We start from the raw sequence: 26,115 nt of genomic DNA, 5'->3' as shown, positions 1-26,115 counted from the left end.
CAAGTGTAGAAACTAAACCTGACACATCAGCAGATTATTAAAATTGATTTCTTCAAAACATATAATAATTTTCTTCAGTGTTTTTATAATCTCAAGCAGGAAAGCATGTAGTTCATACAGCAGAGACGATTTGATGTTGCTGAGGGGGAAGTCTGATGTATTACAACACACATGCAAAATGCAAAGAGTTGGTGATCACTGTCAGGCTGTCAGAGTAACCTTGCAGTAAAACTAAATTAGATAAATTATTTAACGGTTCCTTCTCCCCCAAAAAAGTAAACGACAGCAGCCTTATCGTTTCTCCTCTTCCTATTTGTACAGCCATTCCTGCAGGGGTTGGTCACCACTTGTGTTGGCAGTCATCCAGTACTGCACCCAAGTGAAGGTATCAAGTTAGCACAAACTGTGAATGTTCCCAACTCAATCAACAATCAGAATTACTGCAACCAACCCTGATCAAGCCAGCACATCCAGTTTCCAGCTGGGGATTACGAACAGCAATCAGACACAGGAAGTCTGGCTAATTTTTTTACTTTTTTCCAACTGCCAATCTGTACCGGTATTTGTTTATACAAAAGGTTATTCCTCTTTAGTTTGTTCTGATAATGAAAGTTTGCTGTTAAGTGTTTTCCAGATTGTGAATGTCAGTTGTCAATGCCAATCTTTTAATCATTTGTCTACTGGTTCTAGACAGATAATAAAAACATCAGCGCTCAGCTCCTTAGGCACATCAAAGTAGTCCAGTTTTAAGTTCAAAGCTCTGAAATTCCAGAAGTTCCTGTGTTAAAATGCTTTACATAGCCAACATTTTTTGTTTGGATCATGGCAAAAATTGGGGATAGAATGTGGATAAATGTTTGATCATTGAAGAAATGTGTATAATTTCTTAACATTTGAGGAAGATATATGATGTAGTTAATTTGGCACATTAATTATGTAAATCTATACAAATTTTATATTTTGTCATGTTCACAGAATGGTTATACCATTTAAGAATGCTTTTGGCCTGTAAAATCCATATGACAGCACTCAAGCCAGTCCCCACTTCCCTGCTTCATCACCATAGCCTTGCTAATTATTTTAAGTCACTTATCAACTTCCCTTTAAATACTTCAATTGAATCTGCCTTCATTACCTGTTCCTAGCAGTGATTTTACTATCGGCCACTGGTACAACATAAAGGTTCAAAGGTCATTTTATTGCCATTTGTACCAATTAAGGTACAGTGAAATTCGAATTACCATACAGCCATACATAGAACAGTACAGCACAGGAAAAGGCCCTTTGGCCCATGATATCCACACGATAATGCCAATCTAATCTAATCTCATCTAATTTTACAAGGTCCACATGTTTCTATTCCTTGGCTGTTTTTTTTCCAAGTGTCTGTCTAAATGTTGCTTAAACATTACTCTGTATCTGCTTCGACCTTTTACCCTGGCAGCGCATTCCAGGTGCCTACCACCCTCTGTATTGTATATTTCCTTCATAAATCTCGACTGGAGTTTCCCCCTCTCACCTCAAGTCAATACCCACTAGTATTTAACATTTTCATTGTTACAAATCAACGCCTCTCATTAAATTACTTTAAACTGGTTTCATGTCTAACAGCCTGGTTCCAATGAAAGTCATCAACCTGAAATGTTATGTTTCTTCCTCCGCAAATCCCAACTGACTGTTGAATATTTCCAACAAATTCAAATTTCTCGTTCAAAAACGAATTAATTTGTGAGACGCCTTGGCATGTCCGAAGGAAGCTAAAAAAATCATAAATGTGTTCCAAGGCTTGGATGGATGTAATGGTGATGAATGTGCCTGGAATAACGTCAACTACATATTCAATCACTCTATTGTCTCCTCAAAACAACATAAGAATCAAGTTCTCCTCAGCTTGTCCAGCTTGACGCCTGTAATAATTCTGGGATTAGCTGATCACAATACTGCAAAAAATATTCTATTGCCATTTTCTGTTCATTTAAAAAAAACAGGTATCAGTTTTAAAAGAATACTAGACCAAGTGCAGTTTTCCCAACGGCGTTTGCGGGGGGGGGGGGGGGGGGGGGGGGGGGGGGGAGGAGGAGGAAACGGGATAGATTTGGGAGGGAAAGGAGAGCGGGGTAGGGGGTGAGAGATGGGGAGAGAGATGTGGGGGAGGGGGGATGGGGAAGATTGGGAGGAGGGAGGGTGGAGGAGAGGGGTGGGGGAGAGAGGGGAAAGAGTGGGGAGGGAGAGTGGAGGGGAAGGGGGAGAGAAGTGGAAGAGTGGGGAGGGAGGAGGAGAGGGATAGGGGGAGTGATGGAAGAGGGACAGAGGGATAGGGGGAAGGGGTGGGGGGGAGAGGGAAGGGGGTGGGGTAGAGAGGGAAGGGGGGTGGGGGAGAGAGGGATGGGAGAGGGAGAGGGGTGAGGAGAGGGAGAGGGGGAGGAGAGAAGGGGGAGAGAAGTGGTAGAGTGGGGAGGGAGGGAGGGGTAGCGGGAGTGGTGGAAGAGAGACGGGGGAGTGGTGGAAGAGGGACAGAGGGGTAGGGGAAGGGGTGGGAGAGAGAGTGGAAGGGAGGGGAAGAGAGAGGGGCGGGGGTGGGAGAGGCGTGGGGTAAGGGGATAGAAGTGGAAGAGTGGGGAGGGAGGGGTAGGGGGAGTGGTGAAAGAGGGACAGAGGGGTAGGGGTAAGGGGGTGGTGGTAGAGAGGGAAGGGGGTGGGGGAGAGAGGGATGGGTGGGAGAGGGAGGACAAGAGGGAAACATAGAAGCATGGAAATTAAGTGCAGGAGTAGGCCATTCGGCCCTTCGAGCCTGCACCACCATTCAATATGATCATGGCTGATCATCCAACTCAGTATCCTGTACCTGCCTTCTCTCCGTACCCCCTGATCCCTTTAGCCACAAGGGCCACATCTAACTCCCTCTTAAATATAGCCAATGAACTGACCTCAACTACCTTCTGTGGCAGAGAGTTCTAGAGACTCACCACTCTCTGTGTGAAAAATGTTTTCCTCATCTAAGTACTAAAGGATTTCCCCTTTATCCTTAAACTGTGACCCGCTTGTCCTGGACTTCTCCAACATTGGGAACAATCTTCCTGCATCAGACAAATGCAATTCAGGACTTTTCTCTTCACAAGCAAAGTCAGAATGACGGTTAGTGAAGAATTCGAATATTCGCTGAGCGTTCAGATGCTGCGCGCGCCTCCTGCACCAAAGGGGGGGGGGGGGGGGGGGGGGGATCGTGTGTCGTCACACACAAAGATCTTGTAGTGGAGAGCTCCGCTATAAGATCTTTGGTCACATACTAAGCACGCGCCTCCACAAACAGATGAGCGTCTTCTTGAATGGAGAGCGCGTGGCCGCCTCCACAAACAGTCACACACACTGAGGACCCGCCCCCACAAAAAATATTTTGTGAGGAAGGGGAAGAGGAGGGTGGAGAGGGAGAGGGGGAGGGGGGGGGGAGAAGAGGATGGGGGAGAGAGGTGAAGGGGGGGGGGAGCGGTTGGAGCGGGCGTGCATGAGTCGAAAGAAGAGAAAAGGGCAGAGAAGATAGATAGATAGATAGATAGATAGATAGATGATGATTTGGCGTTATATTGACCGGCCTAATGGTAAGTTGCGTGGAACTAACATGTCCCAAGCTTTCTATTGATGTATTCTGACAAATGTTCAGTAACAATTATGATGACATTCAATTGATCAGGTGCAAGAGTTTGCTCACATTCTGCTGAAAAATAAAACTAACAACAAAACAATAACATTTTGGAAGCATTATAACAAGATATAGTTGCACATTAAATTATATTGTTATATTTTAGCACCACAGGAAATACATGAATCATGTTCCTATGCCTTGTATCTTATGAAGAGAAGACAGCTGGAATTCCACAATATATAGTCAGATTTTTCCACTAGAGTATGGATTACATAATTAAGCAGTCATGCTAATCATAACAGAAGTCAACATAAAGTATGCAAGACCTAATTTTATGATTTACTTTCACCTAATAAAAATAACAATCCTTTGAAATTAACATTTTATTTTCCCCATATATTTTGTTCTACATTTCAAATTATGATATGAAACTCAAAATCTTAGCTCAAGGATGAAGTAGCTGAATAGTAGTGCAATGATTAAAGACACAAAAAGCTGGAGTAACTCAGCGGGACAGGCAGCATCTCTGGATAGGAGGAATGTGTGACGTTTCGGGTCGAGACCCCTCTTCAGACCCGAAACACACCCATTCCTTCCCTCCAGAGATGCTGCCTGTCGCACTGAGTTACTCCAGCTTTTTGTGTTTATCTTCGGTTTAAACCAGCATCTGCAGTTCCTTCCTACACAATGATAAAAAGGCATCTAGATAAGCAATTGGAAAAAATTGGTTCCACTCCGATGTTTGTTGCAAATGCTTTTTAGAAAGACACTTAAATAGGCAAGGCAATCCTAATGCAAACAAATGGAATTAGAGAAATTGGCAAGAAAATCAATTAAGATGTGGTGGGCCAAGGAGCCTATTTCTATGCTGTACAACTCTATGGCAACAACCCGCACTCTGGCCTCGGGCTTGCATTGTGCATGTGCAGGTAGTGGCCTGGAGCTTTGCTGAAGTGAGAGAATTTTCAAGGGGGTAAATTTTGACATCCCAAGGCAGAATGAGCAGCCATTGGTGCAGGGAAGGGATGAAATTTGAGTGGGAGTGTGCAGAAAGGACAGAATGGAAAGAGAAAACATGGAAAATGGGAGACTGGAAAAGTCTGAGGGAGGGAGGAAGGGGTAATACTGTTAGGAATGTGGGTAAGAGTATGTTTGCGTGTAAGTGTGTGTATGTATGCACTGGCAAAGTGTACACTCATTAGTGTTGGATTAGCAAAGGTCTGTTTGCAGGAATGTACTGCTGCCTTGAAAGAAAAGACTTTGTTACTGTACTTTTACAAACCAACGTTATTTATCCACAATGTCTGCAGCTTTCAATTAGATGATGCTTTCATATACTAAATTGGATATATTAATAATATATTATTGTTAGTGCAATTCATTATTCATTTTTATATTAGTTTATTGGGATCCGGGAACTGTTGGAAAGGCCAACATTTATTGGAATGTAAAACTAGGCAGGACAGTAAAAGGCCTTTCGGCCTACCATGTCTGAATCATCTTACTTATCCCAACTACTGCACATTGTTGCATTCCTTTATTCCCTGGAGCAAAAAAGAAAGCTGCTAGTGGGACACAGCAGGTTGATCAGCATTTGTGGGGAAAAACAGAATTGTCAACGTTTTGGATTGGGACCCAGTATCGGGATCTCAACCTCTCCCTCCATTTTCTGCTTATTTAAGTCTATTTTAAACAATGCTATTATATCTTCTTCTACCATCTCCCCTTGGAGAACATTCCAGGTACCTACCTATAAAAAAACACCTACTTGTTCATAAAACCTGCCTTAAAACTACCCTGTCTACACCTCTCAATATTTTATAAACTTCTATCAGGTTTCACCTCAGCCGTTCCGGAGAATGCAATCCAAGTTTTCCACATCATTGCACATCCACACCATTGATGGGACAGGGGTGTTCCTCTCCTCCTAAAGTCCACCACCAACTTGTAATAATTACGTAATAATAGGCGAATTACGTAAACTTGCACTTATGTAAACAATTCACAATAGTGGTCCCGTTTCCTGAATGACCTGTGTTATTGCAACTAAAGGATGGAATAACAGCCAGCTTCATAGATAGAAAAGCGACCCCCCAACTCGGTGCAAGACTGGAAAAGCGAGCGAGAACGAGGGAGGCAGTGAAGAGCAATGTCTGGCCGTGTCCCTGACATCTTCCACAAGGTGCACCAGCTATCCTCTTCACTAGCTATCACAATGTATGGTTGACCCGGCTGTTGTTGCGGATCATGCTGCTGGCTGACAGCACTTTCTTCAGGCTGCCGGTACCGACAGGACGTGCTCGGTCACTATGGGGGTTTCTCCCCTCTCACCAGATACTGCTTCTTCTTGTCGGCACCTGCACTTCTTGCACATCTTTGTTTCTAGCTATTCAAGGCGATTCTGATGCGTAAGTCGGGGAATGTCTGTTTACTCAATGGCAGAACACCTCGGAGCATTGACATAAAAGGCTTGCAAGCCAATCGTGAAACATCGAGGAAACGCTTTTTCACACAGAGAGTTATGAGTCTGTGGAATTCTCTGCCTCAGAGGGTGGTGGAGGCCGGTTCTTTGGATACTTTCAAGAGAGAACTGGATAGGGCTCTTGAAGATAGCGCACAGGGGATATGGGGAGAAGGCAGGAATGGGGTACTGATTGTGGGTGATCAGCCATGATCACATTGAATGGCGGTGCTGGCTTAAAGGGCCGAATGGCCTACTCCTGCACCTATTGTCTATTGTGAAAGTGATAACACAAATGAATAGGGGGGTAAAAAAGGGATAGGGGAATAAGCAAGGTGCTTGGCATGCCTCATTTCATCATGGTATAAAAGTTGTGAAGTCATGTTGCAGCTGTGAATCCTGATGCAGTGTCTCGACCCAAATTTTTGACCATCCCTGTGCCTCCACAGATGTTGCTTGACCTGCATTCTCCAGAAGTTTATTTTTTGTTTCGGATTCCAATAACATTGTTTCAGCAGTATAAAATTTTGCATAGGAGTAGTGAGTTCAGTTTTAGTCGTCATACTATAGAAAGAATATGGAGGTTTTGGCGAAAGTGCAGAAGAAGATACACTAATGTTTCACCACGTTTCTCAAGGGAAGTGATAGCTTGTGGGAAGTTTGCAAAATTGGAAGCAACAAACACAAGATCGCGGTGGAGCGACTTCTTCTGCATGATTTCACTGACGATCCTGACTGCAGCAGATTCTTCTTCTTCAAAACAGTTGACGATTTATTTTATCTTTTCAAAATTTGCAGCATAGTAGAGTACAGCAGAGATCCATGTACCCCACCTAGTCAAAACGGGCTCAGGAGGTAGCGGAATCTTGGGTGCCATTTCCTTGAACAACTGCACACGTGACGGCTCTTTGAGGAAGATTTTCTACACATTGGAAACTAGGCGATCGACATTTGAAAACAAGCTACGTCTGTGCTTGGCAATTCTATGAAGTCCTTGAGCTAAGCATGTCAAATGCAACATTTTGGGGAATAAAACTTTAAGTCACAAACAGAAGAACATTCTCGTGTTTTATACCTTCTGGCCAAAGTACAGCAAGTGAAGCTGTACACAACTGAGCAATAGTTGAGCTGTTTGACTTCCCCAATACTTCCAATGTCAACAAATACTCTTTTGATTGTTGACCTTCCTCCAGTGTACCGGTGACCACATTGGCAACATATCTCCCCACAGCATCGGATGTCTCATTTATTGAGATCCATATTTTGTTGCATGCAACTTCATCTCTAATTTTCTGCACAACAATGTTGAAGTTGCTGTCAACATAATTTTTCTGTAATGATGACTCGCTTGGTTTCTGTTCTTCTAAAAAACCTCTGAGAGATTTGTTTTCCAATTTCCACAGTGGTATTCCAGCATCAATGAATGCCTTGCACAGATCACTCGAAAACTCAGATTTGCGACTGGAGCCAGCAGTAAATGTAGTGAGGAGACAAGCTTGGGTATTTCGCTTGAGTAGTCTACATCCCAGCGGTATCAACATTGACTTCTCTAATTTTAGATAGCCCTTGTCTTCTCCCTCCCCCCCCCCTTCCCAGCTCTCCTTCTCGTCCTGTCTCCGCCTCTTCCATTCTTTTTCCCGCCCCCTCCCCCACATCAGTCTGATGAAGGGTCTCGACCCGAAACGTCGCCTATTCCTTCTCTCCATAGATGCTGCCTCACCCGTTGAGTTTCTCCAACATTTTTTGTCTACCTTCGATTTTTCCAGCATCTGCAGTTCTTTCTAAAATAGATCTTGGAGAAAACTGAACCAGCGGGCAGCAGCATGAACGAATGAACGACCGACTGTGGCGCCCCCGGTTTTGCCTCGGTGGTGGAAGTTTTCTTGTAAGTTATACTATGTTAACACATTAATAATAACATTAATATTAACGTGTTAACATAGAAAACATCATTGTAATCACGTTACAACTAGAGAAAATAGCACGACCTTTTAGCAAAACGACAAAATAAGGCCGATTTAGGCAATCGATCATGAAAACGGCATTATCCTAGTGAAATCGTCAAAAAAGGCATGAAAAGGTACATGGCATTGATGGCAAAATCCTGGCTCTACTGATGTGATTTACTATAAGCTCAGGATAACCTTGGCTTATCATCGTCGTTCTCTGCCGTTTTACAATTTCCCGAGGTGCTGCACTCTGCTATACGTCATTGTCAGACTTGCAGTTACCACTTATGGGTAGTTTCAAAGAACTACCATAATGCTAATCATTTGTGCATGAACCAATGTCACCTGTGAGCTAATTCTGAAAACAACATTCAGAGAAATAATTGTGAGAAATCTGAATTGAATTAACTCTCACTTTGTATGAAAGGGAAAGAAGATTTCAAACTGCTTTCTGGAATAAGTTCCAATTGGAAATTGCATTGAGAAGGAATGATTCACAGGGGACGTGTACAAAGAAAATAACAATTTCAGGAAAATGTTCATTAAATCCAAATATTCCTTAAAAGCAATAGATTTAATGCTTTTAAAAGAAGATAGACACAAAATGCTGGAGTAACTCAGCGGGACAGGAGAGAAGGAATGGGTGACGTTTCGGGTTGAGACCCTTCAGTCTGAAGAATGTTCGGTTTAAACCAGCACCTGCAGTTCTTTTCTACACATCCTATGCATTTAAAAGAGATTTCTTCTGAATGCAAGTAAGCAAAGATTGAAACTTTTTGCACCACTTCTCAGTGAGCATGATAGGCTAGATGATTAAAAAAATTTAAATGTTTTGAGATATCTAAAAGGTATAGTGTAGGGAGGAACTGCAGATGCTGCTTTAAACCAATGATAGACACAAAAAGGTGGAGTAACTCAACGGGACAGTCCGCATATCTGGAGAAAAGGAATGGATGACGTTTCAGGTCAAGACTCTTCTTCAGACTGATGACAGGAGAGAGGGAGATACAAAGATAAGTAAGTGCAAGGTGTGAAAACAGGACAAAGGGAATGGAGACCAGGAAAAAATGTAGAATAGATCATTGTTAGCTGAGAGAAAGTAACAACAAAGCAAACAGAGATAAAATGTAGTCGGAGACAGTGAGACTGGCTGGAGAACTGGGAAGGGGGAGGGGTGGAGAGAGAGGAAAAGCAAGGGTTATTTTAAATTGGAGGTCAATGTTCATACCACTTGGGTGTAAGCTTCCCAAGCAAAATATGAGATGCTGTTCCTCCAATTTGCTCTGGGCGTCACTCTGACAATGGAGGAGGCCCAGAACAGAAAGGTCAGTGTGGGAATGGGAGGGGGAGTTAAAGTGTTTGGTAACCGGGACATCAGGTAGATTGACGCAGACTGAGCGGAGGTGTTCAGCAAATCGATCGCCGAGCCTGCATTTGGTCTCGCCGATATATATAAGTTGACACCTGGTACAGCGGATACAGTAGATGAGGTTGGAGGAGGTGCAAGTGAACCTCTGCCTCACCTGAAAAGACTGTCAGGGTCCTTGGATGGAGCCGAGGGGGGAGGTATAGGGACAGGTATTTCATCTTCTGCGGTTGCAGGGGAAAGTACCTGGGGAGCGTGTGGTTTGGGTGGGAAGGGACGAGTTGGCCAGGGAGTTGTGGAGGGAACTGTCTCTGCGGAAACGGAAAGGGGTGGAGATGGGAAGATGTGGCTAGTGGTGGGATACTATTGTAGGTGGTGAAAATGTTGCAGGATTAAGTATTGTATGCGACGGCGGAAGGGGTTGAAGGTGAGGACTAGGGGGACTCTACCCCTGTTACAACTGGGGGGGGGGGGGGATGGGGAGCAAGAGCGGAGCTGCGGGATATCCATATATCAAATAGTATAGGCTATTTATTAAACCTTTCAGTGTCAGAGCCCAAAAACAATAACTCAATCCCTTTTCAAGACCTGTTTTATGTTTAACCGTGGCAGGGTTTCGTAATTCTGCTCTTGGCAGTTGTTGGGAGTGAATTTAGTGCTATGGTAACACAGTTAATTATTAGAATAGTAATCTGGAGCTTAAACTAAAAGTCTAGAGATCCATGCTCAAATCCCACCATGTTAAGTATGGAATTTAAATTGGATTTATGATCTGAAATTAAGAAAATAAATGGTAGTTAATAATAATGACACCACAACTACTGACGTGAAAAATATAATTTAACAGTATGTTTAAATAAGGAGGGAAGACGATGGCAAAGTAAGGAAACCTTGGATGAGGTTGCAAATTTGGTCAAAAAGAGAAAGGAAGCGCGTGTAAGGTTTAAAAGGTTAGAATCAGACAGGACCTTTGAGGAATCTAAAGAAAGATGCAAAGAACTTAAGCAGGCAATTGGAAGGGCCAATATGGGCCAAAAAATGGCATTGGTGAATGGGATTAAAGAAAATCTTAAAGCTTTATATACCTTTATTAAAAACAAGAGGGAAACCAGGAAGAGGATGGGTAGGCACTAAAAGGGCTTTCTCACGGTGCGACCTGAAGCAAGACTTAACAAGAGTTTAACATCATGGGAACCTTCTGCGATAGCAGTACGGCATTCGTGCACCACTGAGGACTTCCGTGGCGCTAACGGCAGGTAGTCGTGTAACTTTGTAAGGTCGGGAGAAAATTCAAAATTTTTTGAATTTCTCCAAGAGTGACTTGAGCAGCGTTGCAACATTGTATGAACGCAGATGCCAGTGCGATATCCGTAATGACTCTTGCGGGTACCGTGGGAACTCCTGAGAACGGTAAACCCGGAAGCTTGACAGAAGGGACATAAGGTGAGTAAAAAAGGTGGTCTCAATATCGCCAATGGACCATGTGTCCATCGAGGACGTGCCACCTAATTGTCATTGTTTGAGAATCTTTTTCACAGTAAAAAGACTTGCAGAGATGCCTCTCAGAAAAGCGCAAAGAAAGGGGTCAAAGAAAGTCAGAACGTTTTTAGCCATGCAGGTAAATGAGGAGGAAGCTCAGCAAGAGAGACAGGTGGAGAGGCAAGAGGAGATGCCAGAGATACCACTGCCTGTGGGCTCCTTGGAGCAGGGAGAGGATCAAGGTGGATTTGAGATTGCCTCCCCAGTAGCTGTTGCCTCCCCAATATCCTCAGCAGACGATAACATAAAGGTAAGATGGCAGAAGGTAAGGCCATATAACTTTAACAGGGAACAAGATGGGGAACTGGTGGAGTGTTGGTGGCTCCACATTTTATTATATCCTGAAGTGTGATAAAGCTTTTACCTCAGCATTTTGATTGTCATTGCTTGTTTACCTCACTGCTAAATAAATTTATTTTTTACTATCAGCTTGATGTCTGCAAATCGTCATTAATACATCACTACAAGATGAATGTCTCTAATGTTATAATCCCTCTCATGCTGAAACACAAAATACCTTAATGGAGGTGATATAATCACATTTTCACTCATTTACATTTTTGAGTGTGCAGGACCCTGAAATGTTCAGCTATTTAAACGTGTTCTTCACCTCTTGGTAGAAAATGAAATAAGACAATCAGCACGGTAAATGTGATACAAAGTCTTTATTCCTATTTGACAATATAAGAAGACGAATTCTGTCACATATTGAGAGGAGATGCATCACACAAAACATTTGTCTGTAAAAGGGCCTCGCAAACACGAAATACAACAAATGAGGCACGCGAGATTATTTAAAACACATTATATCCATCAACCTCCGCTACAAGCGTGAACTCAGGCATTTAAAGGGACAATGCAATGTTCTAAACGGCAGGTTTTGCGGACGAACATCTTATAGGAAACACTTTTCAGAGGACAACACTAGGAAGTCAGCTTATAACATGCAGTAGTGTTCCTGTGGTCGGCTACCCATCAATATAGCTGTCCTGCCACGGCACACTCCCCAATTGTGAATTGTAGTAAGCGCAGAGATGGTCTCTTTGCTCTTTCACACTGGATGTGCCCGAGTCACCTTTCAAACGCTGCAGTGAGACCATTTTCAACTTGTTCGCACCACTTCTCCAAGCACCTAGTGTTACTTCCCCTGTGACATTGTCCACTATGTCACCGTCCTGGATGGATGTTGCTGATTCAGCAGCTGCACCTCTCATTCGGATCAGGTTGTGCAGAACACATGCTGCATATACTATACTCTCCACATTCTTGGGCCTCTGCTCCATTGTCTTGAGCAAGCATCTAAATCTGTTTGCCAAGTTGCCAAAATAATTTTCTACTACCCTCCTGGCCCTTGACAGCCTGTAATTGAAGATCCTCTGTTCCCTAGTTAGATTCCTCTGTGGATATGGCTTCATAATCCAGGGCCGTAGTGCAAAGGCTTCATCTGCAACCATCGCATATGGGATGTCCGGGCTGTCTTCTCCTGACAGAGGTTCTGGATCAGGCATGCCTGCTGTTCCGCCTTCCATTTTCTTTCCAAGCCAGGTTTCTTTCCAAATCCGGCCATCACCAACACTTCCAGGTGTGCCCACATCCACATACAGGAAGTCGTAGTTATAATCAACCACCGTCATGAGTACAATGAGTGGAATTTCTTGTAATTGAAATAATTTGAGCCATGCTAAATTGAGGTGGTTTACGAATTGCCACATGCTTGCCATCCAAAGCCCCACATGTGTGAGCAAAGTTCCACCTGTTTTCAAACCCCAGTGCAACTCTCTTCCACGCATCTGGTGTACTGGGGCATTCCATCACTTCAGCTGAATAAAATTGGATGATCGCCTCACAGGTTTCTCGGACAATACCACAGATGCTGTTGGTGGCGACAAGAAAGTTGTAAGATAGACTTTTATAAGAATCGCCTGAGGCCAAGTAGCGGAGGGTGATTGCTATGCGCAACCCTGGTTCCAGTGCCTTTCTCATTACAGTGTCAGTCTTCTTCAGCAGAGGTCCCAAATTATTCTTTAACTCATTAAAGAGCTCGGGTGAAATTCTGACAAAGTTTTTGAATGCACTTTTATCCTCTTCGCACAGCACATTAAGCAGTTGCTCATATTGTCCAAATTGAGGTCTCCGTTGAAACATGGGCTTAACCCAGTGAGACTTCCTCTTAATTCTCTTTTTAATTAATCTCACCCTTCAGCCTTCACGCAAGCGTTTTCGATGCACGTTGCGCTAATGCATACAGCGCGTCAATGAAAATAACAACCAGCCTGTACTCGAACCAACTTTGTATAGTCATGTCTGCAAATGAGCCAATTCTACGAACGGAGGATATTTATATAGTGTGTGAAAAAAAGTGACATCATTTGTGCCACGTGATTAACTACACTACAGTCCACGAATTTCATTCACGATTAACAGGAAAGATCGGGAGACGGACAAGTCACTCGCACAAATGACAGAATTGCCGAGTACCGTGGGAACTCTTTATCTACCCCCCGTTATATCGTGCTGAACTCGTGCTGGACCACGACCACTTCACTCTTGTGACATCTTGGGTCAGGTCGCACCGTGAGAACCGGCCATTATTTAGCTCCCAGCTTCTCCAGTCTAGTCATGTAACTAAAATCCCTCAGACCTGATTCACTTCAGTAAATCTCATTTGACCCCCTCGCTAAAGCCCCTAACTTTTTCTTTGGTTATGGTGCCCAGAACTCTTAAAATATCATTTTATAAAGGCTCATTGTGGCTTCTATTTATAAAGCCCAAAGATATGCTTTGTTAAACAGTTTTTCAACCTATCTGCTGTTTTCAATGAACTATAGATGCATACCCTCATATCCCTCTGTACTTGTACCGCTTGTAGTAGCCATTTAGCTAACTCAGTATGTTATAATTATAACAAGTTACCTTTACATTTTATCTGCCTGTATTTATGTGGGTGGGATTTATACGTAGTCTGAGATGTGTTAACGGCTGGGATTCTCGCGCAGACTCCCGAGTAGTTAGTTTAGTTTGAAGAAGCATGGGGGAGAGGTCACAGCTTTCGACCATGCACGAGTATGAACATGAGTAAGATTAAAATGTACTTATACAAGAAGTAGGATGAATACCTTACTGTTTTTACTACTACAATAAAGAAACTATTAATCAAGAGGCTGTGTTTGGAAGATTTATCTTTCGATGGTATTGAACGTCTCGTGGAGAGCTCGTGAATGCGTATCGATTATCTTCTGATCCCCTGTCTTCAATCATAGTCAAAAAGGAAAGAATCCTTGAAACGATATAAAAATATGTCATTACGTCCATTGTCGTAGTCGCTGGCAGCCGTCTAAAAAATCACCTAGTGGGACAGGCCCTTAACTGTATCATTGTTCCTTGATTGCTGCTGGGTTAAACTCCTGAAACAAAGCACCTAATGACACCGTGGAAGTAATTTTATTATCATAAACTGTACTGTTCAAAAGGGCAGGATACAACCATTTTGGCAGAAATAATTTGGGATGGGCAATAACTCCTAATCAACACAGCCCTGAATGAATAAAAAAATATTTTTTAGTTCCACTGACAAATCAAAAACCTCTTAATTGAAAGTTAAGGCACAACAGCATAGACAGACAAACCAAAACAGAGAGGGGGTGTATAAACCCACTGACTCCCATGGCTATCTGGACTACACTTCTTCCCACACTGTTTCCTGTAAGGACTCCATCCCCTACTACCAATTCCTCCGCCTACGCCGCACCAGCTCCCAGGATGAGGCGTTCCACACCAGGGCATCTGAAATGTCCTCATTCTTCAGGGAACGGGGGTTCCCCTCCTCCCCCATAGATGAGGCTCGCACCAGGGTCTCTTCCATGCCCCGCAACACTGCTCTCTCCCCATCCCCGCACTCGCAACAAGGGCAGAGTTCCCCTAGTCCTCACCTTTCACCCCACTAGCCGTCACATACAACAAATAATCCTCCGTCATTTTCGCCACCTCCAACGTGACCCCACCACTCGCCACATCTTCCCATCTCCCATGTCTGCCTTCCGCAAAGACCGCTCCCTCCGCAACTCCCTTGTCAATTCTTCCCTTCCCTATCGTACCACCCCCTCCCCGGGCACTTTCCGTTGCAACCGCAAGAAATGCAACACCTGTCCCTTTACCTCCCCCCTCGACTCCATTCAAGGACCCAAGCAGTCGTTCCAAGTGCGACAGAGGTTCACCTGTATCTCCTCCAACCTCATCTACTGCATCCCCTGCTCTAGATGTCAGCTGATCTACATCGGTGAGACTAAGCGGAGGTTGGGCGATCGCTTCGCCGAACACCTCCGTTCAGTCCGCAAGAACCTACCTGACCTCCCGGTGACTCAGCACTTCAACTCCTCCTCCCATTCCCAATCCGACCTCTCTGTCCTGGGTCTCCTCCATTGCCAGAGTGAGCAACACCGGAAATTGGAGGAACAGCACCTCATATATCGCTTGGGGAGTCTGCATCCTGCTGGCATGAACATCGAATTCTCCCAATTTTGTTAGCCCTTGCTGTCTCCTCCCCTTCCTCAGCCCTCGGGCTGTCCCCTCCCATCCCTCAGCCCTCGGGCTCCTCCTCCTCCTTTTTCCTTCCTTCTCCCCGCCACCCCCTATCAGTCAGAAGAAGGGTTTCGGCCCGAAACGTTACCTATTTCCTTCGCTCCATAGATGCTGCTGCACCCGCTGAGTTTCTCCAGTATTTTTGTGTACCTCCAAACCAAAACAGAGTTCTCCAATTTTCCTGGATCAGTGAGATATCAGTCTCAAATAAAAAAACCTCAGTCATTATGGATGACCAAGCTTTTATTCATCTTTATCCCAAGATAAATGCAAACTATATTTAGAACATGGGGAAGTGTTACAAATCCTCTCAACACGTTTTGAAAATTAATTCTGTTTCCTTTAAAGTATTTAGTTTAGTTTAATTTATTATTGTCACCTGTACTGAGTTACAGCAAGACGTTTTTACAGATAGTTGTTCAAAGGTGTCCAACGAGGAAGATAGATCAGGACCGTGCTCCAGCTGATGAGAGGACTGTTCAGTTGCCTGATAACAGCTGGGAAGAAATTGTTCCTGAATCTGGAGGTATGTGTTATCAAATATCTGTACCTCCTGCCTAAGGGGTTAGGGAAGATGAGGGAGGAACCGTGTGAGACTGATCCTTGATGATGCTGGCGGTCTTTCTGAGGCAGCCTGAAGTGTAAATGGAGTCAATGGAATGGATGTTGGTTTGTGTGATGTCTGGGCTACGTCCACAACCTCTGCAATTTCTTATGGTCTCGGAGGGAGCCGTTCCCAAACCAGACTGCAATGCATCCCGATAAAATGCCTTTTACAGTATATCTGTAGAAATTGGCAAGGGTTGTTGAGGACATGTTGAACTTCCTAAGCCTTCTAAGGAGGGAGACACTTTGGTGTGTTTTCTAGGCCATAGCTTCGATGTGGCTGGTTCAGGACAATGTGTGCAAAGCTCATGAGTTGTTAGAGTACTTGAATGCCACGTTCACGTTTCATTGTCGAACCCTAGTAATTGCCCGAAACTGATTAAGCAGCCACAATAATCGGAATATATTGCAAAGCATGTGGAGGCTTTGGAGAGAGTGCAAAAGAGGTTTATCAGAATGCTGCTTGTATTTGGAGGGCATTAGCTACAAACATTTTTTTAAATTTAGAGGTTGAGGGGAAATCTAATGCAGGGCTGCCATCTTACGCATTGAGCGTGAGAATCACGCATTTCGCCAAATTCTCAAGCTCTCACGCTGATCACAAATTTCTCATACTCTGTCGTGAGAAATTCTGTGATCAACGATAATTTCAAAACTCATATCAACTGCATGGGCCACGGGTGTTGGAGATCCAGGGCGGAGGAAGGGATGGAGGCAGAAGCAGCGGGCGGGGACAGATGCAGACGGGGAGCCGGGGCTGGCGAGTGTTTGCCGGGCTGGCGAGTGTTTGCTGGGCTGGCGAGTCGCTCACTGCAGTTCCGGCCATGGAGCAGCCTCAGTGCAAGAGTCCCGGGCCGTCGGAGGCCTCGGAAGCGTTGTGCCACTGCCGTGAGTGTCTCTGTGCCGAATTCACCCTGGTGACCGGCATGGATCAGGCTGCGGCTCGGTGCGTCCTGGAGGACAACCAGTGGCTGCTGGAAGTAAGTATCAAGCACTGGGTAGAAACGGTGGAAGATAGTGGCCTTCATATGGGGGTGGTTGGAGAAAGCATCCTGCTTGCCTGCTAGATTTTCATTTACGATAACTGCAGGAAAAATGTTCCCAATGTTGGGGGAGTTCAGAACCAGGGGTCACAGTTTAAGAATACAGGGTAGGCCAGTTGGGACTGAGATGAGGATAAACTTTCTTCACGCAGAGTTGTGAATCTGTGGAATTCTCTGCCACAGAAGGCAGTGGAGGCCAATTCACTGGATGTTTTCAAGAGAGTTACATTTAGCTCTTGGGGCTAGCGGAACCAAGGGATATGGGGGAAAAACAGGAAAGAGGTACTGATTTTAGATGAACAGTCATGATCATATTGAATGGTAGTGCTGGCTCAAAGGGCCGAGTGGCCTATTCCTGCACCTATTTTCTATGTTTCTATGCTTGAGTATATGGCAATAAAACTTGACCACATGATTTTGAAGCATTCATGCATGGTGGATGTATAATGTAGTCATAGAGTGATACAGTATGAAAACAGGTCCTTCGGCGCAACTTGCCCACACCCGCCAACATGTCCCAGCTACACTACCTGATTTTGGTCCATATCCCTCCAAACCTGTCCTATCCATGTATCAGTCTAACTGTTTCTTAAATGTTGGGATAGTCCCCGTCTCAACTACCTCCTCTGGCAGCTTGTTCCATACACCCACCACCCTTTGTGTGGAAAGTTATCCCTTAAAAAGTTACCTCTTAAAAATACTTCAAACAAAAAACATTGAAATCATACTTCTACAATGCACTAAAACATGATTTTAATACATCAAATTTCAAAAAGTCCCTCCCCCCACTCAGTTGCTCCACTCCCTTGCTGGGTACCCCCAAGGCCAGTGGTCAGTGATCGTTCAAACAACTGATGACTTCTCTGACAAAGTAACTAGCATGTTAGATAACTAGGAAGCCAATGAATGTCACAAATTTTGTCATAGAAAATTTGGTCTGTAAAGTGTACCATAAAAGATTACTGCATTAGATAAGCACCTGTGGACTTGAACGTAATAGGTTAAGTCCAGGGGGTCAGATATGAGGCTTTATGTGTGGGCCAGATATATTGTCAGTGCAGAGGGGCTAGGAGCAAGGCCAAGTGTGCATCCAGAGTCAAGGTTTGGAATAGTACTAGGTGTGCAGTCAAAGCTGGGACAATGGGAGTGTTCAGTACTGAGAACCTAAGCAGGTAAGCAGCTATGATCAGGGTAGAATAGGGGGCCAGGTGTAAGGCTGGACTCAGGGTCAGGGTAGGCACCTGCTGATCAGAGCCTGGCTCTACTGTGGAATGTAATTAGATATGTAATTTAGCCTAACCTTATACATAGCTAATCCAATTTAAAGCATAAATATTCCATTCAAGTGTAAGTTAAAAGACTCGCTACAGTATGCTCCAGATTGCACAATTTCAAGCTGAAAAATGCAAAATCTCCGTACCAATGGAGGGGGGTGGGGGGTGGGGGAGAGACAACACCTCCCTCCCCCTCTGTTGCTGCGTTCTCTTGGGCTTATAGGAACAGCACCCCGTATTTCGCTTGGTTAGCTTACACCCCAGCGGTATGAACATTGACTTCTCTAACTTCTCTTGCAATTTCTCACTCCCACCTCTCACCCAATGTTGGCAGCCCTGCTAATGAAAGTATGCCAAATTAGATGGGTAGACATTGGAAGCTTTTTCCCAGGGTAGCAATGACAAAGGCTAGAGGGCAGAGCTTTAAGGTAAGAGGGACAAAGTTCAAAGGAGATGTGCCAGGCAAGTACTATTTTTTAAGAGAGTAATGGGAGCATGGAACATGCTGCCAGAGCTGGTGGTAGAGGCAGACACGACAGTGTTGTTTGAGGTTCTTAGATATGCAGGAATGGAGGGAGACACAAACTGCTGGAGTAACTCAGCGGGACAGGCAGCATCTCTGCAGAGAAGGAATGGGTGATGTTTCGGGTCGAGACCCATCATCAGACTAATGTCAGGGGAGTGGGCAGTACACATAAAATGTAGTCGGAAACAGTAAGACTGGTAGAACTGGGAGGGGAGGAGATGGAGAGAGAGGGAAAGCAAGGGTCACTTGAAGTTAGAGAAGTCAATGTTCATACCGCTGGGGTGTAAGCTAACCAAGCGAAATACGAGGTGCTGTTCCTATAATTTGCGCTGGGCCTCACTCTGACAATGGAGGAGGCCCAGCACAGAAAGAGTGGAAATGTGAAGATGTGGCTAGTAGTGGGATCCCATTGGAGGTGGCGAAAATGTCGAAGGATTATGTGCTGTATATGTGCGGTAATCCTGGGGGGACGGGGACAGGCTGCGGCGCCAAGGTCAGCTCGCCTGCCTCGGCCCTGGGTAAGCGGTAAGAGTTGGCGGCAGCAGTGGCACCGGGAGGCGGTGGCCCCAGGGAGGCGGTAAGAGTTGGCGGCGGCCGTGGCCCCAGGGTGCCAGTGGGAGTCGAAGGCAGCGGCGGAGGCACTTGGGAGGTGGTGAAGGTCGGCCGCAGTGGCGGCCACGGCCCTAGGGAGACGGTGGGAGTTGGCGGCAGCAGCGGTGGTCCCGGGGAGGCGGTGAAGGTCAGCGGCAGCGGGTTCTTCGGTGATTCAGGCCTGGGATCGGCTGGGAAGGTGTCGAGGGTTGGAGAGGCGGTGAGTGTTGGTGCTGTTCCTCGTGGTGGCAATGGCGTCACGGATCTCGGCCTCGTGGTATTCGGGCAGATGCTGCAGTCCAGCGATGGAGCCCCGGGCCTGTGGGTGGTTGGGTCGAGTCAAGAAGTGTCGGTGGAGGGACCAGTCTGGAGGTGCACAAGCTTGCGATCCTTTGTGGAGTCTAGGTAGAAAAGGAAGCGTTTGTTGAGGGCCTGGATCTGCGTCGATTGGTGCAGTTGGGGTCCATTGCAGGTGTGGTTGAGTGAAGCCCGAAGCTGCGGGAGAGTCAGATCGAGGGCCTTTCGGTGCCAGTGCATCGTAGCAGGTGTAGAACGCAGAGCACGGAATGAGAACTGTTGTGAAAAATGGCAGATCGACTGGCGGAACCTGCAATCTGCGTTGGGTCTGAACTGGGAGGTCTGGAACCGGAGCTGGAATCAACGAGGTAAAAGATGGAACCGAGAAAACAAACATGCCTGTGGTAACGGATCTGGGTTAAGATGTGGTCGTAGAGTCTGGGGACAGGAGGAATCACAGAGGGAGAGCAGTGAGAGAGGATGTTGCTGAACTCTCGTCAGAGAGAGGAGGAGAACTTCTTCAAAGTAGACCCACCTTGAGGAGATTCCACAGTGGAGCAGTCAAAATGTGTAGGATAGAACTGCAGATGCTGGTATAAATCGAAGATAGACACAAACTGCTGGAGTAACTCAGTGGGACAGGCAGCATCTCTGGAGAGAAGGAATGGGTGATGTTTTGCGTCGAGACCCTTCAGATTGATATCAGGAGAGTGGGTGATACAGAGATAAAATGCAGTCAGAGACAGTAAGACTGGTAAGATAACTGGGAAGGGGAGGGGGTGGAGAGAGATGGAAAGCAAGGGCTACTTGAAGTTAGAGAAGTCAATGTTCTCAGTGGAATTCAGTGAAGTCAATGGAGGGATATGTGTGGACAGATGAAATTAGTTTATCTTGGCATTATGTTTGCCACATGTGGGCTGCAGGGCTGTTCCTGTCCTGTACCTTTTTCTATGTTCTAAGTAAATTTGCCTGGCTTGAATGTTTAGCACTAATCTAGCAGTTTTTTTTATCCAATAAAGGAATTAACTTTTTAACCTAATTGCATCTTTCTCCAAATATCACATTTATTATCCCGCTTGCAACATTGCAGGTCAGAAATAAATCAGGCTTTCACATCTGTCCTGAATAGAAGCTGCATGGTCCCCTAATGACGTTGCAAAGCATATAAAGAATAATTCAATGTTTTACAATGTTTTTTTTAATTACAATTGCTCTTTGAAATATAACCATATTTCAGGCCAAAGGGTTAAAAAAAATTACAAATTGACAATGATAAAAATTAGATGCATTTTCAATTTTCATCACACTGTAATTCACTGTAAAGTCTAACAAATGGTTTATGAATTGTAAAGCTTACCATTATAGCAAGCATATTCTATATACTTTTAAGGAAACAGGGATAGAGGAAATGGAATCTCAGTGCTGTAAATATTCCACCTTGGTGTAAGTATACATGAGAATGTTCACAGCTGAACAATGGGATAATATTCTAATAATAGGCATTTGTTTCACAAATAATTTGTCCAAGTAAATGAAATGACATGCATCATTAGCTGCCTGGTTTCTGTAAACAGAATTAGCCATACAAACAGCTGTTATTGAGACAAGAAATACAAATTATTTTATACTATCTGTGCACTGTTTGGAATAGGAGAATTTTAGTATGGGAAATCTATTTTCATCTCTTTGACTACTGCTCATGTGGTCAAAGGGCAATTTAAGGCAATGGAACTATGTGAATTATACCTTTGAGAAAGTGTTTTTTTGCATTGTAATCAGAGTTTGAAAATAATGGATACCAAACATAAAGTTAATGACAGACAAGATGCCCTTTTAAGGAAAAACCCTGCACAATTTCTAAATGTTCTATTAATTCCACAACTGAATTGAACTCATTCACTGATGGCTGGAATAATTTTACATAACTGTCATTTATAGTCACTCACTTAAGTTATGGGGAGCAAAGTCCCTCAGCTGTTTTATTGTAGTCTTAGTCTGTTGGCAGTGACAATGATGATTTTTTTTATTTAAAAAAATGGTTATTAAATTAGTGACATAAAAAATAGAAATGTTTAGCTCTCTATTAAAATGTTAATTGAAAATAGTCCCTTTTACATGACAATTATCACCAGTGAAATGATAAACAGGTTTGTTGCAAAGAAAATAATTCAAAGGTTATTGAAGGCTGCAGTATGAAACTAGCTGCTCTTAGCTGCGTCAGCAGTACGCCTACCATAAATGGTCAGACTGCCAGTTACAGTGGGCCCATGAGAGCCCTGTTTCAACAGTTAGCTGGGATGTTGTTTATGAAACCAGTATACACTGCCTATCATTGCAGTAATTCATGCATATGGATTATGTTTGAGTATTTTAAAGATATGATAAAATTTATAAAGCAAGTCTTCCTTTGTCTTTATGATAATAATCCACTCATTCCCACTGTTTGTAGAATTTGGGTAATGACTAAATTAGGCGTGACTGTGATCTCACTACATGCATCACACTCAATGAGCACTTCAGGTGAGGAGATATATCTTTGATACCTGTAAAAACATGAGATATCTTTGATACCTGTATACATCCTTGATACCTGTAAAAACATCCTTGGGTGCAAGTCCAGAAAACACCAGGACTGGTTTGACGAGAACGACACAGAGATAGAACAGCTCATCTCCAAGAAAAGGAAAGCCTTTCGTACCTGGCAAAATGATGTAACCTGCAAGGCCAAAAGAGCGGCTCACTCCAAAGCCAAGGTGGATGTCCACAGCCGGGTGAGGAAGCTTAGGAACTCTTGGTGGACCGATAAGGCTCTGGAAATCCAGAGACTGGCAGACTCGAGTGACACCAGAGACTTCTTCAGCGCTAATAAGGCCGTCTATGGTCCAAGCTACCGTGGCTTAACCCCCCTGCGTTCAACAGACGGACAAGAACTGCTGAAGGACAATGAGTCCATTAACTCCCAATGGAAAGAGCACTTCCAGGAACTCCTCAACCATGACAGCACAACTGAACCAGACATTACCCACTGCATCCCCCAGAGAAGACATGGGAGAACATCCCACTATGACAGAGGATCAAGATGCCATCAACAGCCTTAAGAACAACAAGGCCACCGGTCCAGATGGGATCCCAGCTGAGATCTTAAAGGAAGGTGGACCGGAGCTCCTGTACCACATTCATGTCCTACTCCTCAAGGTCTGGGAAAAAGAAGTTCCCTCAGAATTCAGGGATGCCCTAATAATGACAATTTTTAAGAAGGGGGACAAGGCTGAAGGTGGAAACAACAGGGGCATCTCGCTCCTGTCAACAACAGGCAAAGTCCTAGTTTGTGTCCTCGCAAACCGACTTCTTCCACTGTCTGCGGAGATACTCCCAGAATCACAGTGTGGCTTCCGTCCATTCAGAGGTACAGCAGACATGATATTCACAGCACGCCAACTCCAGGAAAAATGCCGTGAACAAAGGCAGCCTTTGTACATGGCCTTCCTAGACCTGACAAAGGCTTTTGACGGTAGACTGCCAGGCTCTTTGGAGCATACTATCAAGGTACGGTTGTCACTACAAGTACATCAGAATATTGGGGCTTCTACATGATGGCATGTCGGTCACAGTGCTCAGCAACTGCGGCTCTGAGTTCGAGCCATTCACTGTGGAAACGGGGGTCAAACAGGGATGCATCATCACACCCACCCAGTTTGTCGAGTTGTCGTGGCGGACTGCAGGAGTGGGGCGCCGTTGTATATTTGATTGCTCTGCCTGCAGTCCGTCCTTTCAACCTTTTTTATTTTTATTTTTAGTCCTGTTAAATAAAATGTTTGTTGTAGGTCTTTTATGTGGTGGGTGGGGGGGGGGGGGGGGGGGGGGGGGGGGGGGGGGGGAGGGGGAAACTTTATTTCTGCGCTTTTCCTCCGAATCGCATCCTTGTCCTCTACGTGCGGTCTACCATCGGGACTGGAGCGGCGTTTCCTGCCGGGACCTGCCAGGACTACAGCTTCGGCGGCTGCACAGTGCTGGGACACCATCACGGAGCGGGCGATGCCCTACCCGGGTCGCCGTGCGGTAAGCTCCGGAGTGCTGTGACCGCCGACTCCCAACATCGCGGAGCTGTGGCTGCGGGCGTCCAGCCGCGGGTGGCGCTGGATTTAAAACACCGCGGAGCCTGGGATCCGAGATCGACAGTGTCGGAGCTCCAACCAACGCGGCCTGAGGACTACGGGTGCCGCGGTCTCCGGGGAGGAGGCGGACACTCCAGACATTTCCAAGCCGCTGAGGACTGTTCACCCGACGCCGGCGTTCCATCTTCCCGGCAGGAGGGCCTATAACATCGGGCCCGTTGCCGCGACTGGCTGCGGAGGCCTCAAATAGGCCCCGACCTCGGGTGGACTGGGAGGAGGAGGAGGACTGGACTTTTTGGTGCCTTCCCCCACCGTGGAAAGTGTTGATTCTGCTGTTGGGGGGGACGTTCATGTTGAATCCTATAGTGTATTGTGTCTTTTTCTTGTGGATCGCAGATCCGCGATCCACACACCTTGGTGCAACGTGGGCAGTGGAGACTGCCGGTGGTTGGTAGTCGTCTAGCCCACTTCTCTCTGTCATTACAGTGCTGTCGCTTTGTTTCTGCGACACGGCGTAATTCCATTTTGTGACGTGTAGCTCCTTCCTGCACGGGTTTCCTCCGGGAGTGCCTGCCCAGTGCAATGTGCTCCCAGTTGCTCGATGTGATGTGGAATTTCTTCAGACTGTTCTTGATGTTGTCCTTGAAGCGTTTCTTTGGCCCGCCGGGGGCTCGCTGACCTGCCTTCAAGTGAGAGTACAGGATTTGTTTAGGGAGATGTGTGTTGGACATGCGGATAACATGGCCAGTCCATCGAAGTTGGTGCTGCATTATTGTGGTGGTGATGCTGATCATGTTGGCTTCCTCCAAAACGCTGATGTTGGTGCGTTTGTCCTCCCAGCTGATCCTCGGAATCTTTAGTAAGGATCTTTGATGGTATTGTTCCGGGGCTCTCAGGTGCCTGCGGTAGGTGGTCCATGACTCGGCTCCATACAACAGGGTGGAGAGGACAGTGGCTCTGTAGACCAGCAGTTTTGTTTGAGCCATTAGGTCTCGGTCTTCAAAGACCCTTTTCCTGAGATTGACATGTGTGCTGGCACAACTCAGGCGATGGTTGACCATCAGTCGATGTCAGCTTTTGAGGAAAAAATGCTGCCAAGGTAGGCGAAGTGGTCAATGTTTTCAAGAGTGGTGTCGTCCACTTTTATAGTGGGCTGGGTAGACGGCTGGTTGGGTGGAGGTTGATGTAGGACCTGGGACTTCTTGATATTTTAGGCTAGGCCCATGGCCCTGTATGCCTTGGTAAAGGCATTCAGGATGCCCTGGAGGTCTTCTGCAGAGTGTGCTGTAATGGCGCAGTCGTCCGCGTACTGAAGCTCCATGATGGAGGTGTTACTGACTTTGCTCTTGGCCTTCAACATATTAGGGTTGAAGAGCCCACCGTCAGTTCTGTAGAGGATTGGGATCCCTGTGGCAGTTCTTCACCAATGAGGTGAAGCATGGCAGCAATGAAGACGACAAAGTAAGTAAGTAAGTAATTTTTATTTATATAGCACTTTTAAATCAAATCATGTTGAAGCCCAAGTGATTTAGAGAATTTTTTTTTCCGATTTCCATACATCCATATTAAATAACTGAAATATCACATTTACATAAGTATTCAAACCCTTTACTCAGTACTTTGTTGAGGCACCTTTGGCAGCGATTACAGCCTCAAGTCTTCTTGGGTATGACTCTACAAGCTTGGCACACCTGTATTTGGGTAATTTCTCCCATTCTTCTCTGCAGATCCTTCCAAGCTCTATCAGGTTGGATGGGGAGCATTGATGCACAGCTATTTTCAGGTCCCTCCAGAGATGTTCGATCGGGTTCAAGTCCGGGCTCCGGCTGGGCCACTCAAGGACATTCACAGACTTGTCATAAAGCCACTCCTGCGTTGTCTTGGCTGTGTGCTGATGGGTCATTGTCCTGTTGGAATGTGAACCTCTGCCCCAGTCTGAGGTCCAGAATGCTCTGGAGCAGGTTTTCATCAAGGTTCTCTCTGTAATTTGCTCCGTTCATCTTTCCCTCGATCCTGACTAGTCTCCCAGTTCCTGCCGCTGAAAAACATCCCCACAGCGTGATGCTGCCACCACCATGCTTCACCGTAGGTATGGTATTGGCCAGGTGATGAGCTGTGCCTGGTTTCCTC

General features: G+C 45.4%; 1 protein-coding gene across 8 annotated transcripts in view; it reads right to left on the bottom strand.

Moving 5' to 3' along the window:
* LOC116987449 (gap junction gamma-1 protein-like) overlaps positions 1 to 26,115 on the bottom strand; it is a 99,406-nt gene that overhangs the window by 55,339 nt on the left and 17,952 nt on the right. The gene's annotated exons all lie outside the window — the stretch shown is intronic.

The sequence above is a fragment of the Amblyraja radiata genome, chromosome 2 (genome assembly GCF_010909765.2).
Source record: "Amblyraja radiata isolate CabotCenter1 chromosome 2, sAmbRad1.1.pri, whole genome shotgun sequence".
NCBI lineage: Eukaryota > Metazoa > Chordata > Chondrichthyes > Rajiformes > Rajidae > Amblyraja > Amblyraja radiata.
The sequence above is the reverse complement of the archived record's forward strand: the minus strand, read 5'-3'. Positions and strand labels throughout refer to the sequence as shown.